This window comes from Macaca nemestrina, chromosome 20 (genome assembly GCF_043159975.1).
Source record: "Macaca nemestrina isolate mMacNem1 chromosome 20, mMacNem.hap1, whole genome shotgun sequence".
Lineage (NCBI taxonomy): Eukaryota > Metazoa > Chordata > Mammalia > Primates > Cercopithecidae > Macaca > Macaca nemestrina.
In genome coordinates, this window is record NC_092144.1 from 9,152,373 (window position 1) to 9,166,350 (window position 13,978).

The window sequence follows — 13,978 nt, forward strand, 5'->3', positions numbered from 1 at the left end:
CTAATTTTTGTATTTTTAGTAGAGACAGGGTTTTACCATGTTGGCCAGGCTGGTCTTGAACTCCTGACCTCAGGTGATCTGCCTGCCTCTGCCTCCCAAAGTGCTACAATTACAGGTGTGAGCCAGCGCATCTGGCCGGGCTTTCTTAAGTAGAAAGGCTTGCAGCTGGTAACAACTAGAAAAAAAAAAACCTGCAAGAAAATAAAAATAAAAAACTAAAGGCTTACAGTCTACATGTGTTCATATTTACATACAAAAATAGGCATACTCTAAACAACTATACGTTTTTTCCAGCTGAATGTAATGTGTCAAAAATAAGTGGCGAGTGGATCACTTGAGGTCAGCAGCTCGAGACCAGCCTGGCCAACATGGTGAAACCCTGTCTCTACCAAAAATATAAAAGATTAGCTGGGTGTGGTGGTGCACGCCCAGAATCCCAGCTACTAGGAGGCTGTGGCAGGTGAATCATGTTATAAATAAAGTTTCAGTGCCACACAAAAAAAATAGCACTCGAATATAAAATTTTATTTTCTCAGCAAGGCAATTTCCTTCTATACAAGAGTGTGCCCTCACAGATGGAGCAATGGTGAGCGCACACCAGGACAAGGGAGGGGAACGGGTTCTTATTCTTGAGGAATGTGGCCCCTGCCGCTGTGTCGTTCCCCTATGGCGAGGGTTAGACCCCACAGGTTAAACTAATTCCGATTAGCTAATTTAAAGAGAGTGACGGGGTGAATGGCTTGGTGGGAAAAATGGTTGTAACAGAGCAGTAAATTGGAATGAGTCAGGGTGGAAAATGAGTCAGGGCGGAGCAGATAATAGATATGAGTCTGGCTGGAGCAGGTAACCAGAATGAGTCAGGGTGGAGCAGGTGATGGAAAAAGGTTGCTTTACGGGGAAGTTTAAAAGTAGATGGCAAAGAATTAAACATACTGACATATAGATTCTTTAGAAAGAAATTTAAAACTCATATCTAACAATCACTTGAACCCGGGAGGTGAAAGTTGCAGTGAGCCAACATCGTGCCACTGCACTCCAGTGTGGGTGACAGAATAAGACTCCAAAAGAAAAAAAAAAAAGTAAAGGACATCAAGACAACGCCAGATTCTCAGATGAGATATTTTTTAGCAAATGAATGGAAGTCATAGCCCTCTTGAAACCATTTTTCTGCCGGTGCTCACCAGGTACACGCCCGAAAAGCCAGGTTCCGGACGCGGGACGTTGCGGGGCCAGAGCCAACCTCACTAGAACGGTAGAAATCCTTTTCCTTTCGGAAAGAAAAAACTCACAAAGGTTGCTTTCCAAGCTTTTCAAGAGGGGAGCACAGCGGATGAAAGCACTCAAGAAAACACCCCGCGGAGGCGGGACAGACTCACTTCCCGACCGGGCTCCTGACAGGGATAGATGGAGTGTGCGGCCTCTCGGAACTGGCCAGAAGCCGCACCCGGAGGACCGACGGCCAGTGAAACAAGGCGGATCTGAGAGGCTCCTGGGCGACCGCGCCCAGTCCTTCCTTTGCTGCCCCCCTGCTAGCTCCAGGACCCCCAAGCAGGTGGAACTCACCACAGGCCGGGTGGATTCCACCAGGATAAAGGCGAAATGGCACTGACCATGCGGAACCACAGCCGGTAAAGATGGCGGTGGCTCGCTGACGTCACTTCCGCTCCGAGCCTCCGGCCGGGTGGGGCTCCAGGACTTAAGTTTCAGCCACGTAGGACCTGATCGAACACAGAAATTCTAGTTTCCTTAATCGTGGGTGCGGACGGGCCTGGGGTTGGCTCAGGGAGCGGGATGCAGAAACAGATTCAGAGAAAAAGATGAGGTTAGAACCGGGCCTCTGGAGGGAACTGTGGGCGAGGGGTGGGGCCCGTACTTGGGGGCGATTTAGAGGTGGGAGCCGGCCTAGCCCTCCTTTTAGGTGGCCAGAAGGGCTGGAAGGGCGGGGATGGGGGATAGGACGCACCCCAGAGGATGCTCCTCCAAAGCTAATCCCAGGCGGGCTCGGTGGCCTTCCAGCACTTTGGGAGGCAGGTGGATAGCTTGAGTCCAAGAGTTCCAGACCAGCCTGAGCAAAATAGCAAGACTGTGTCTTTTTTTTTCTTTTTTTGAGACAGAGTTTCGCTCTTGTTGCCCAGGCCCGCACTCGGCTGGACCCTGTCTCTATTAAAATATATATATATATGGCCAGGCGCGGTGGCTCATGCCTGTAATCCCCGCACTTTGGGAGGCCGAGGCGGGCGGATCACCTGAGGTCGGGAGTTTGACACCTGCCTGGCCAACGTGGTGAAACCCCGTCTCTACTAAAAATGCAAAAATTAGCTGGGTGTGGTGGCGGGCGCCTGTAATCTCAGCTACTCAGGAGGCTGAAGCAGGAGAATCGCTTGAACTCGGGAGGCGGAGGTTGCGGTAAGCCGAGATTGTGCCACTGCACTCCAGTCTGGGGGACAAGAGCGAGGCTTGGTCTCAAAAAAAATATGTGTGTGTGTGTGTGTGTGTGTCTATGTAAAGCTTTTTTGTATGCCACTCCTCATGTTCCTGGAGCCTTTCCATGAATCTTCCATATTGATAAACCTGCCAGTGATAGACCAGTGAATGGCATGGTCTATCTCTTCTATTCAGTCATTCTTTCTGTGTGCCTTTGTTTTTTCTTTTCTTTTTTTTTTTTCTTTTCAGACAGAGTCTCCCTCTGTCCCCCAGGCTGGAGTGCAATGGTGCAGTCTCGTCTCACTGCAAGCTCCGCCTCCCGGGTTCACGCCATTCTCCTGCCTCAGCCTCCCGAATACCTGGGACTACAGGCGCCCGCCACCACACCAGGCTAATTTTTTTGTGTTTTTAGTAGAGACAGGGTTTCACTGTGTTAGCCAGGATGGTCTCAATCTCCTGACCTCGTGATCTACCCGCCTCAGCCTTCCAAAGTGCTGGGATTACAGGCGTGAGCCACCGCACCCAGCATATTTTTTCATTCTTTATTTTATAGAACCTCTGTTTCCATTGTGTTTTCTTTTTACTTTTTTTTTTTTTTTTTTTTTTTTTGAGACGAAGTCTCACTCTGTCGCCCGGGCTGGAGCAGTGGCGTGATCTCAGCTCACTACAACCTCCGTCTCCGGGGTGCAAGCAATTCTCCTGCCTCAGCCTCCCAAGTAGCTGGGATTACAGGTGGCTGCCACTACACCCAGCTAATGTTTTCTATTTTAGTAGAGAGGGTGTTTCACCATGTTGGCCAGGCTGGTCTCAAACTCCTGACCTTGTGATTCGCGTAACTCAGCCAGGCAGGACGCTGGGAGTATAGGTGAAGGGGGCCAGCCCCTACACACCTGTGGGTGTTTCTCATCAGGTGGGACAAGAGACTGAGAAAATAAATAAGACACAAAGTATAGAAAAAGAACAATGGGCCCAGGGGACCGGCACTCAGCATCTGGAGGACCCGCACCAGCACTGGTCTCTCAGTTCCCTCAGTATTGATTGATTACCATTTTCACTATCTCAGTAAGGGGAATGCGGGAGGAGAATAGGGTGATAGTGGGGAGAAGGTCAGCAAGAAAACATGTGAGCAAAGGAATCTGTGTCACAAATAAGTTCAAGGGAAGGTACTATCCCTGGATGGGCACGTAGGCCAGATTTATGCTTCTCTCCATCCAAATATCTCAGTGTAGTAAAGAATAACAGAGCAGCGTTGCCACCAGCATGTCTCGCCTCTATCCACAACGCAGTTTTCTCCTATCTCAGAATAGAACAAATGTACAATCGAGTTTTATACCAAGACATTCCATTCCCAGGGGCATGCAGGAGACAGAGGCCTTCCTCTTTTACTAATCCTACTCAGCACAGACCCTTCATGGATGTCAAGCTGGGGGACAGTCAGGTCTTTCCCGTCCCACGAGGCCATATCTCAGGCTGTCTCAGTGGGGAGAAATGTTGGACAATACCCGGCTTTCCTGGGCAGAGGTCCCTGTGGCTTTTCGCAGTGCATGGTGCCCCTGGTTAATCGAGAATGGAGAATGGCGATGACTTTTACCCAGCATACTGCCTGTAAACATACTGTTAACAAGGTACATCCAGCACAGCCCTAGATCCCTTAAACCTTGATTCCATACAAAATATGTTTCTGTGAGCACAAGGTTGGAGCTAAAGTTACAGATTAACAGCATCTCAAGGCAAAACAATTGTTCAGGGTACAGATCAAACTGGAGTTTCTTATGTCTTCCTTTTCTACATAGACACAGTAACAGTCTGATCTCTCTTTTCCCTACAATAGGCATGAGCAACTGCGCATGACCACATTTTCAATCAAATAATACTTTTCTATATAAATCTTGATTTTTTTTTTTTTTTGTTTTCATCAAGTACGTATTTCTGGCTGGGCACGTTGGCTCATGCCTGTAATCCCAGCACTTTGGGAGGCCAATATGGGAGGATCGTTTGAGGCCAGGAGTTGGAGACCAGCCTGAGCAACACAGCAAAAACTTTTTAAAAAAAAAATTCCTTTTTTCTTTTTTCTTTTTTTTTTTGAGATGGAGTCTCGCTCTGTTGCCCAGGCTGGAGTCCACTGGCACAATCTTGGCTCACTGCAACCTCTGCTCCCTGGTTCAAGAGATTCTTCTGTCTCAGCCTCCCGAGTACCTGGGACTACAAGCCCATGCCACGATGCCCAGCTAATTTTTGTATTTTTAGTAGAGACATGGTTTCACCATATTGGCCTGGCTGGTCTCGAACTCCTGACCTCATGATCCGCCCGCTTGGGCCTCCCAACATGCTGGGATTACAAGCGTGAGCCACTACGCCTGGCCAAAAATATGTATTTCTATTGTTATTTTTCTGATCTTACCACATGGGCCAGGACCACACTTCCTACGTTGTAAAATAGCACTAATACCAGACATTCTCCCCAAGCTTATTCAGAAATGTAACATAATCCCAATTAAAATACCAAGTTTTTCTGGAGTTAGGTACATCGATACTAAAAGTTTATATGGAAGAAGAAAATCTGATAATAAGCAAGAAAACAAAAACAAGGCCGGGTACTGTGGCTCATGCCTGTAATCACAGCACTTTGGGAGGCTGAGGCAGGCAGATCACAAGGTCAGGAGATCAAGACCATCCTGGCCAACATGGTGAAACCATGTCTCTACTAAAAATACAAAAATTAGCTGGTCATGGTGGCACATGCCTGTAGTCCCAACTACTCGGGAGGCTGAGGCAGGATAATCACTTGAACCCGGGAGGCGGAGGTTGCAGTGAGCTGAGATCACGCCATTGCACCCCAGCCTGGGACAGAGGGAGACTGTGTCAAAAAAAAAAAAAAAAAAGAGAAAGAAAACAAAAACAAAAGCAATAATGAGCAACAGATATTAAAACATACTATTGACAGTTTTCACCCAAGACAAATAATTAAATTATTTTAAAATAAATTAAAAAATACTATAAAGTCTCTATAATTAAAACTATGTGGTACTAGTGTATGAAGCAGAAACAGACTAATAAAATATCTATAAATAGACCCAAGAACATGTAGAAATTTGGTTCATAAATGTGGTATTTTGCTGGGTGTGGTAGCTCACCCCTGTAATACTAGCACTTTGGTAAGTCAAGGCAGGAGGATCGCTTGAGATCAGGAGTTCAAAACCAGCCTGGCCAACATGGTGAAACCTCGTCTCTACTAAAAATACAAAAAATAGGCTTGGCACAGTGGCTCACACTTGTAATCCCAGTACTTTGAGAGGCCGAGGTGGGCGAAGCACCTGAGGTCGGGAGTTCGAGACCAGCCTGACCAACATGGAGAAACCCCGTCTCTACTAAAAATACAAAAGTAACCGGGTGTGGTGTCACGTGCCTGTAATCCCACCTACGCGGGAGGCTGAGGCAGGAGAATCGCTTCAACCCAGGAAGCAGAGGTTGTAGTGAGCTGAGATTGCGCCATTGCACTCTAGCCTGGGCAACAAGAGTGAAACTCCGTCTAAAAAAAAAAAAAGTGTTGTTTCAGATCGATAGACTAAAAAATGCCATTTGTAATGTAAAGTCTAAGACAGTTGGTTAGCCATCAGAGAAAAGATGAAATTAAATCTATACTTCACAGCATATACAACAATATACTCCAAGTGGACTAGTGATCTAAATGTGAAAAATAAAACCATACCTGTATGTAAGGTGTTCAAGTTATTTCTTGGATGAGTAAGGAAAAAGATGTAACTACAAGGCAGCAATAGCATACAAGCTTTACTTGGGATGTGCTTTGACAGGTTAGCAGTGGGGGAGGGAGCAAACAGCAAGAGAGTATTCACAGGCTTCTACCTGCGGGTCGCTTCTCAGAAAGGGTGGAAAGGAAGAGAGACTCCCGGAGGAGAAAGGGAATCAAAGAGGGTGCTTATAAATAACTAAATGATGATACTCACCAGACTGGCAGCATATCTTCCAGTTAAAAAGCTCTGGCCGGGCGCGGTGGCTCAAGCCTGTAATCCCAGCACTTTGGGAAGCCGAGACGGGCGGATCACGAGGTCAGGAGATCGAGACCATCCTGGCTAACACGGTGAAACCCCGTCTCTACTAAAAAATACAAAAAACTAGCTGGGCAAGGTGGCGGGCGCCTGTAGTCCCAGCTACTCGGGAGGCTGAGGCAGGAGAATGGCGTGAACCCGGGAGGCTGAGGCAGGAGAATGGCGTGAACCCGGGAGGTGGAGCTTGCAGTGAGCCCAGATGGTGCCATTGAACTCCAGCCTGGGCAACAGAGCGAGACTCCGTCTCAAAAAAAAAAAAAAAAAAGAAAAGCTCTGAAGGGCCACCGAGGTGGCTCACGCCTATAATCCCAGCACTTTGGGAGAGCAGCGGGGCGGATCATGAGGACAGGTGTTCGAGACCAGCCTGACCAAAATGATGAAACCCCATCTCTACTAAAAAATACAAAAATTAAGGCCAGGCTAGGTGGCTCAAGCCTGTAATCCCAGCACTTTGGGAGGCCGAGACGGGCGGATCACGAGGTCAGGAGATCGAGACCATCCTGGCTAACCCGGTGAAACCCCGTCTCTACTAAAAAATACAAAAAACTAGCCGGGCGAGGTGGCGGGCGCCTGTAGTCCCAGCTACTCGGGAGGCTGAGGCAGGAGAATGGCGTGAACCCGGGAGGCGGAGCTTGCAGTGAGCTGAGATCCGGCCACTGCACTCCAGCCTGGGCGACAGAGTGAGACTCCGTCTCAAAAAAAAAAAAAAAAAAAAATTAGCTGGGCATGGTGGCGTGTGCCTGTAATCCCAGCGACTCAGAAAGCTGAGGCAGGATAATCACTCGAAGCTGGGAGCTGGAAGTTGCAGTGAGTTGAGATCTTGCCACTGCACTCCAGCCTGGGCAACAGAGTGAGACTCTGTCTCAAAAAAACAAACAAACAAAAAAACAAAAACAAAAACAAAACAAATAAAAAATAAAAAGCTCTGTAGGACAGCAGGGGGATGGGGTTTTCAAAGAAGGTACACTCAAAATGGCTAAAAATAAGCTCGTTCAGTCTATGTTTCAAACAATCAAGTGTGTTAAAATTGCAGTTGGGCAGGGATTGGCTATTGTGAATACTAGTGAGATAAACATTGGTGTACAAATATTTCTTTGAGCACCTGCTCTCAACACTTTTGGATATATATGCCAAAGTGGAATGTCTGGATCATATGGTAATTCTGTTTAATTTGTTTGTTTGTTTGTTTGAGATAGGGTCTCACTCTGTTGTCTAGGCTGGAATGCAGTGACATGATCATGGATCACTGCAGTCCTTAACCTACTGAACTCAGGTAATCCTCCCACCTTAGCCTCTCAAGTAGCAGGGATTACAAGTGCATGCCACCACCATGCTTGGCTGAATTAAAAAAATTTGTAAAGATGAAATCTCACCATATGCCCAGGCTGGTCTTGAACTCCTAGTCTCAAGGAATCCCCTGCCCTGAGCCTCCCAAAGTGCTGGGATTACAGGTGTGAGACATCACATCCAGCATGGTTTTGGTTTTCATTTTCATGATGTTTAGTGATGTTGAGCATCTTTTCGTGAGCATCATTTCCTGTGCTTATTGGCCATCTGTGTATCTTCTTTGGTGAGTCCTTTTTCTGTATTTGAATTGGGTTTTGTTGTTGTTACTCTTGGGTTCTAGAAATTTTAAAAAGAAACTCTGAATATTTGTTTCCAGTCAGATACAGGACTTGCAAATATTTTCTCCCATTTGTAGATTGTCTTTCCACTCTCTTGTTATTATGCTTTGAAGCACAAAATTTGTATTGATTAGGTTTAACTCATAATTTTTCTTGTGTTGCCTGTATGGTTGATGACATAACTAAGAAGTCATTTCCAATTCCAGTATCATGAAGCTTTCTCACCTATGTTTCCTTCTAATAGTTTTCCAGCTCTAGCTCTTACACTACACTTAGGTTTTTGATCCATTTTTTAAAAATCATGCCACATTATTATTAAGACAGAGGCTTGCTCTGTCGCCCAGGCTGGAGTGCAGTGGCACAATCTCAGCTCGCTGCAACCTCTGCCTTCCAGGTTCAAGTGATTCTCCTGCCTCAGCCTCCTGAGTAGCTGGGATTACAAGTGCACGCCACCATGCCCGGCTACTTTTTGTATTTCTTTTTAGTAAAGACAGGGCTTCACCATGTTGGTCAGGCTGGTCTCGAACACCTGACCTCATGATCCACCCACCTCGGCCTCCCAAAGTGCTGGGATTACAGGCGCATGCCACCACGCCTGGCTACTTTTTGTATTTCTTTTTAGTAGGGACAGGACTTCACCATGTTGGTCAGGCTGGTCTTGAACACCTGACCTCGTGATCCACCCACCTCGGCCTCCCAAAGTGCTGGGATTACAGGAGTGAGCCACTGTGCCCAGCCATGCCACATTATTTTAAATTACATATGAAGATCTAAAATGTCACTCGGGGACCATTTCATCCACTCAAGACTCTGTTTGGCCACCAGTCTTTTGTCTATCTCTTCTGCAATGGTGAGGCGGATACCCTTTCCTTGGGGAAGAGAAATCCGTGGTCTGTGGCCCTTGCCAGTGACAAAAATGTTGGAAAGTAGAGTGGCAAAGCTGTTGCCATTGGCATCTTTCACGTGAACCACGTTGAAAGATCGAGGGTGCTACTCTGTTGTTGATCATGTCCATTCTTCCCAGGTTACCACTTCCAGTCAGCATACACAGGTTACCAGTGTCAATCTTGATGAAATCAGTAATCTTGCCAGTCTCCAAATCAATCTGAATGGTATCATTCACCTTGATACAGGGATCAGGGTAGCAGATGGCGTGAGCATCATGAGTCAGCAGATGAGGGATTCCTTTTGTGCCCACAAAGATTCTTCTCAGTTTGCACAACTTGTACTTGACTTCCTCAGGTGTAGTACGTTGTACAGCAAAGTGACCCTTGGTGTCACAGGTCAGATGGAAATTCTCTCCCATCTTGTCAATGTTGATAACATCCATGAATCCAGTGGGGTATGTTATATCAGTTCGGACCTTGCCATCGATCTTAATGAACGGCTGCATGAAAATCTTCTTTACTTCATCTCCTGTCAGGGCATACTTAAGTCTGTTCCTTAGGAAAATGATGAGGGGGAGACACTTTCTCAACTTGTGGGAACCGGTGGATGGATGAGGAACAAACACACTGGTCAATTTATGCAACATTCAATGCTTTGGAGCTGCTATCCCCTTCAGATGCTTCTTGGGACCACAGGCCATGGCTGCGTTAGGCAAGGAAAGCGCTCTTGATCCTTTTTTTTTTTTTTGAGACGAAGTTTTGCTCTTGTTGCCCAGGTTGGAGTGCAAGGCGCTACCTCAGCTCACTGCAACCTCCGCCTCCCCGGTTCAAGCAATTCTCCTGCCTCAGCCTCAAGAGTAGCTGAGATTACAGGTACCCTCCACCACACCCGGTTAATTTTTGTATTTTTAGTAGAGGCAGGGTTTCACCATATTGGCCAGGCTGGTCTTGAACTCCTCACCTTGTGATTCACCTGCCTCGGCGTCTCAAAGTGCTGGGATTGCAGGCGTGGACCACCGTGCCCGGCCTTGATCCATTTTAAGTTCATTTTATATATGGTATAAGGTTAGGGTCTAACTCCCTTCTTATGCATGTCTATATCCAGTTTTTCTGCTAACACTTCTCCCCCACCTCCCACCACAAGATTTATTGATCAATCATTGACAAATAAAAACTGTATAAAGTGTGCAATGTGATGTTTTGTATAAACATTGTGAAATGATTACCACTATCATACTAATTTATGCATCCATCACTTCACAGTTACCTTTTTTACTGTGTTGAGAACACTTAAAAACTTTCTTAGCAAATTCCAAGTATATGACACAGGTGTTTTTTTTGGTTTTTTTGTTTGTTTGTTTTTTAAGTCGGAGTCTTACTCTGTCACCAGGGTGGAGTTCAATGGCGTGATCTCGGTTTACTGCAACCTCTGCCTCCCGGATTCAAGAGATTCTCCTGCCTCAGCCTCCTGAGTAGCTGAGATTACAGGTGCACACCACCACACTGGGCTAATTTTTTGTATTTTCAGTAGAGGCGGGCTTTCACCATGTTGGCCACGATGGTCTTGATCTCTTGATTCCCCCCACCTCAGCCTCCCAAAGTGCTGGGATTATAGGCATGAGCCACCGCCTGGCCGGACAATACAGTATTGTTAACTAAAATCTCCATGCTGTACATTTATTTATTTATTTATTTATTTATTTATTTTATTTTATTTTTTTTTTTGAGACAGTCTTGCTCTGTCGCCCAGGCTGGGGTGCAGTGGCCGGATCTCAACTCACTGCAAGCTCCGCCTCCCGGGTTTAGACCATTCTCCTGCCTCAGCCTCCCTAGTAGCTGGGACTACAGGCGCCCGCCACCTCGCCCGGCTAGTTTTTTGTATTTTTTAGTAGAGACGGGGTTTCACCGTGTTAGCCAGGATGGTCTCGATCTCCTGACCTTGTGATCCGCCCGTCTCGGCCTCCCAAAGTGCTGGGATTACAGGCTTGAGCCACGGCGCCCGGCCCATGCTGTACATTTAAATCCCTGAATTTTTTCATCTTGTAATTGAGAGTTTATACCCTTTGACTAACGTCTCCCCAGTCTCTCCTCATTCTCCCATTCCCTGGCAACCAAATATATTTTTTTCTTTTTTTTTTCAGATGGAGTCTCGTTCTGCACCCAGGCTGGAGTGCAGTGGCAGGATCTTGGCTCCCTGCAGCCTCCGCCTCTTGGGTACAAGGGATTTTTGTGCTTCAGCCTCCTGAGTAGCTGGGATTATAGGCGCCCACCACCATGCCTGGCTAATTTTTGTATTGTTAGAAGAGACGTAGTTTTACCATGTTGGCCAGGCTGTTCTCGAACTCCTGACCTCGTGATCCACCCACCTCACCCTCCCAAAGTGCTGGGATTGCAGGCATGAGCCACCGCCCCTGGCCAACATTCTCTTCTTTGCTTCTATGAGTCAAGGGCTATGTGGTTATGTCAGAGCCCAGATATATGTGAGATTATACAAGATTTCCTTCTCTTTTTTAGGCTAAATAATATTCACGTGTATATATCACATTTTCTTCATTCCTAAATGTCCAGGAATATTTAGGTTATTTCCATATCTTGTCTATTATGTTCTAAGAAGTTTGCAATGAACGTGGGATTGCAGATCTCTTCAAGATACTGACGTCATTTCCTTTGGAAATATACTCAGTAGTGGGATTACTGGATCATGATGGTATTGTTAACGGAAAGGAGTCTGGTCTCCTTTCCTATGCGCTGCTCCATTGAGTATACCTATGGTTATTTATTGATTATATGCTAAATAAGGGGTGGGGTGTCCAGAAGTTTTTCAGGAAAGGGGCAGAGATTTTCTGGAACCTAGCATCCTTCCCTTTTAGACTATCTAGGTAAACTTCCAAACATTGCTGTGACATTTGCACAAAGTCATGGAGCTGATGGGACTGTCTTTTAGCATGTTAGTGCATTATAATTAACCTGTAATTAGCAGTGAGGATGACCAGAGGTCACATTTGTCAACATCTTGGATTTGATGGAAATTGACCGGGTTCTTTACCGCATCCTGTTTTACCAGCAAGGTCTTTATGACCTGTATCTTGTGCCAACCTCCTATCTCTTCCTGTGACTAAGAATGCCTAACCTCCTGGGAATGTAGCCCAGCAAGAAAATTAAAACTGCCCTTTCTCCACTGAAGGTTGTTGGCATCACTGTGAAAAGCCATTTGATTATATCTGTGAGGGTTTATTTCTGGGCTCTCTATAACAATGGTCTCCATGTCTAGTTATGCCTATACCACATTGTTTTGATTACTATAGCTTTGTAATACTATTTTTTCTGCTTTTTTCTTGAGACAGGGTCTCACTCTGTTGCCCAGGCTGGAGTGCAATGGTGCGATCACAGCTCACTGCAGGGTCAACTTTCTGGGCTCAAGGGATCCCTCCTACCTCAGCTCCTGAGTAGCTGGGACTACAGGTATGCACCACCATGCCGAGCTATTTTTTATTTTTATTTTTTGTAGAGATGAGATGAAGTCTCCTTTAGTTGCCCAAGCTGGTCTCAAACTCCTGGACTCAAGCAGTTTTCCTGAGTCAGCCTCCCGAATTGTTGGGATTACAGGCTAGTAACTTTTGACATCACAAAGTGTGAATTCTCCAACAATCTTTTTTTTTTTTTTTTTTTTGAGACTAAGTCTCGCTGTTGCCCAGACCAGAGGGCAATGGCATGATCTCGGCTCACCACCACAACCTCCACCTCCCAGGTTCAAACGATTCTCCTGCCTCAGCCTCCTGAGTAGCTGGGATTACAGAAGTCTGCCACTGTGCCTGGCTAATTTTTGTATTTTTAGTAGAGATGGGGTTTTGCCATATTGGCCAAGCTGGTCTCAAACTCCTGACCTCAAATGATCCACCTGCCTTGGCTTCACAGAGTGCTGCCATTACAGGCGTGAGCCACCTTGCCTACCCAACAAACTTCTTTTTCAAGATTGCTTTCACTGTATGGACTCCAGTGAGATTCCATATGTGTGTGGTCTTTTGTAACCTAAACTTCCGCAGTGACTTAATATGACTTTTGCCACATTCTGCTAGGCACAGAGATGAAACCTGGTACAACGTGAGAGGACTACACAAAGGTATGACTATTGAGAAACAGGAATTATTGGGGGACAATTTGGAGGCTGTATACTACAGAGAAGAAATTGGCAATACCTGAAAACACTACCTGTGCAATCTGGAAACCTCTTTTTTTTTAAATTTTGAGACAGTCTCCCTCTGTTGCCCAGGCTGGTGTGCAATGGCGTGATCTCAACTCACTGCAACCTCCACTTCCTGGGTTTAAGCGACTCTTGTGCCTGTCTCCCTAGTAACTGGGACTACAGGAGCACACCACCACACTCGGTTTTTTTTTTTTTTTTTTTGAGACAGAGTCTCGCTTTGTCCCCCAGGCTGGAGTGCAGTGGCACGATCTTGGCTCACTGCAAGCTCCGACTCCCGGGTTCACGCCATTCTCCTGCCTCACCCTCCGGAGTAGCTGGGACTACAGGCGCCCACCACCTCGCCCGGCTAATTTTTCATGTTTTTAGTAGAGATGGGGCTTCACCGTGTTAGCCAGGATGGTCTCGATCTCCTGACCTCGTGATCCACCTGCCTCGGCCTCCCAAAGTGCTGGGATTACAGGCGTTTCGCCCGGCCTAATTTTTTTTAATTTTTAGTAAAGACAGGGTTTGGCCATGTTGCCCAGCCTGGTCTCAAACTCCTGAGCTCAGGCAATCCTCCCACCCCAAAGTGTTGAGATTACAAGCGTGAGCCACCATGCCCGACCTTTTTCTTTTTTGAGAAAGTTTTGCTGTGTCCCCTAGGCTGGAATATGCAGTGGCACAATCTGGGCTACCTGCAGCATCCACCTGTCAGGTTCAAGCAATGCTCCCACCTCAACCTCCAGAGTAGCTGGGGACTACAGGCATGAGCCACAACACCCGGCTAATTTT

General features: G+C 46.5%; 1 protein-coding gene and 1 pseudogene across 3 annotated transcripts in view; both read right to left on the minus strand.

The window, feature by feature from the left end:
• Positions 1–13,978, minus strand: part of LOC105486941 (zinc finger protein 562) — a 47,789-nt gene that overhangs the window by 22,435 nt on the left and 11,376 nt on the right. For all 3 annotated transcript variants that reach the window (XM_071086311.1, XM_071086313.1, XM_071086312.1), the window contains exon 2: positions 1,564–1,718. The gene's annotated coding sequence lies outside the window, so the exon portion shown is untranslated. The remainder of the gene's footprint in view (positions 1–1,563; positions 1,719–13,978) is intronic.
• LOC139360216 (small ribosomal subunit protein eS4, X isoform-like) lies at positions 1,734–10,702 on the minus strand (annotated as a pseudogene).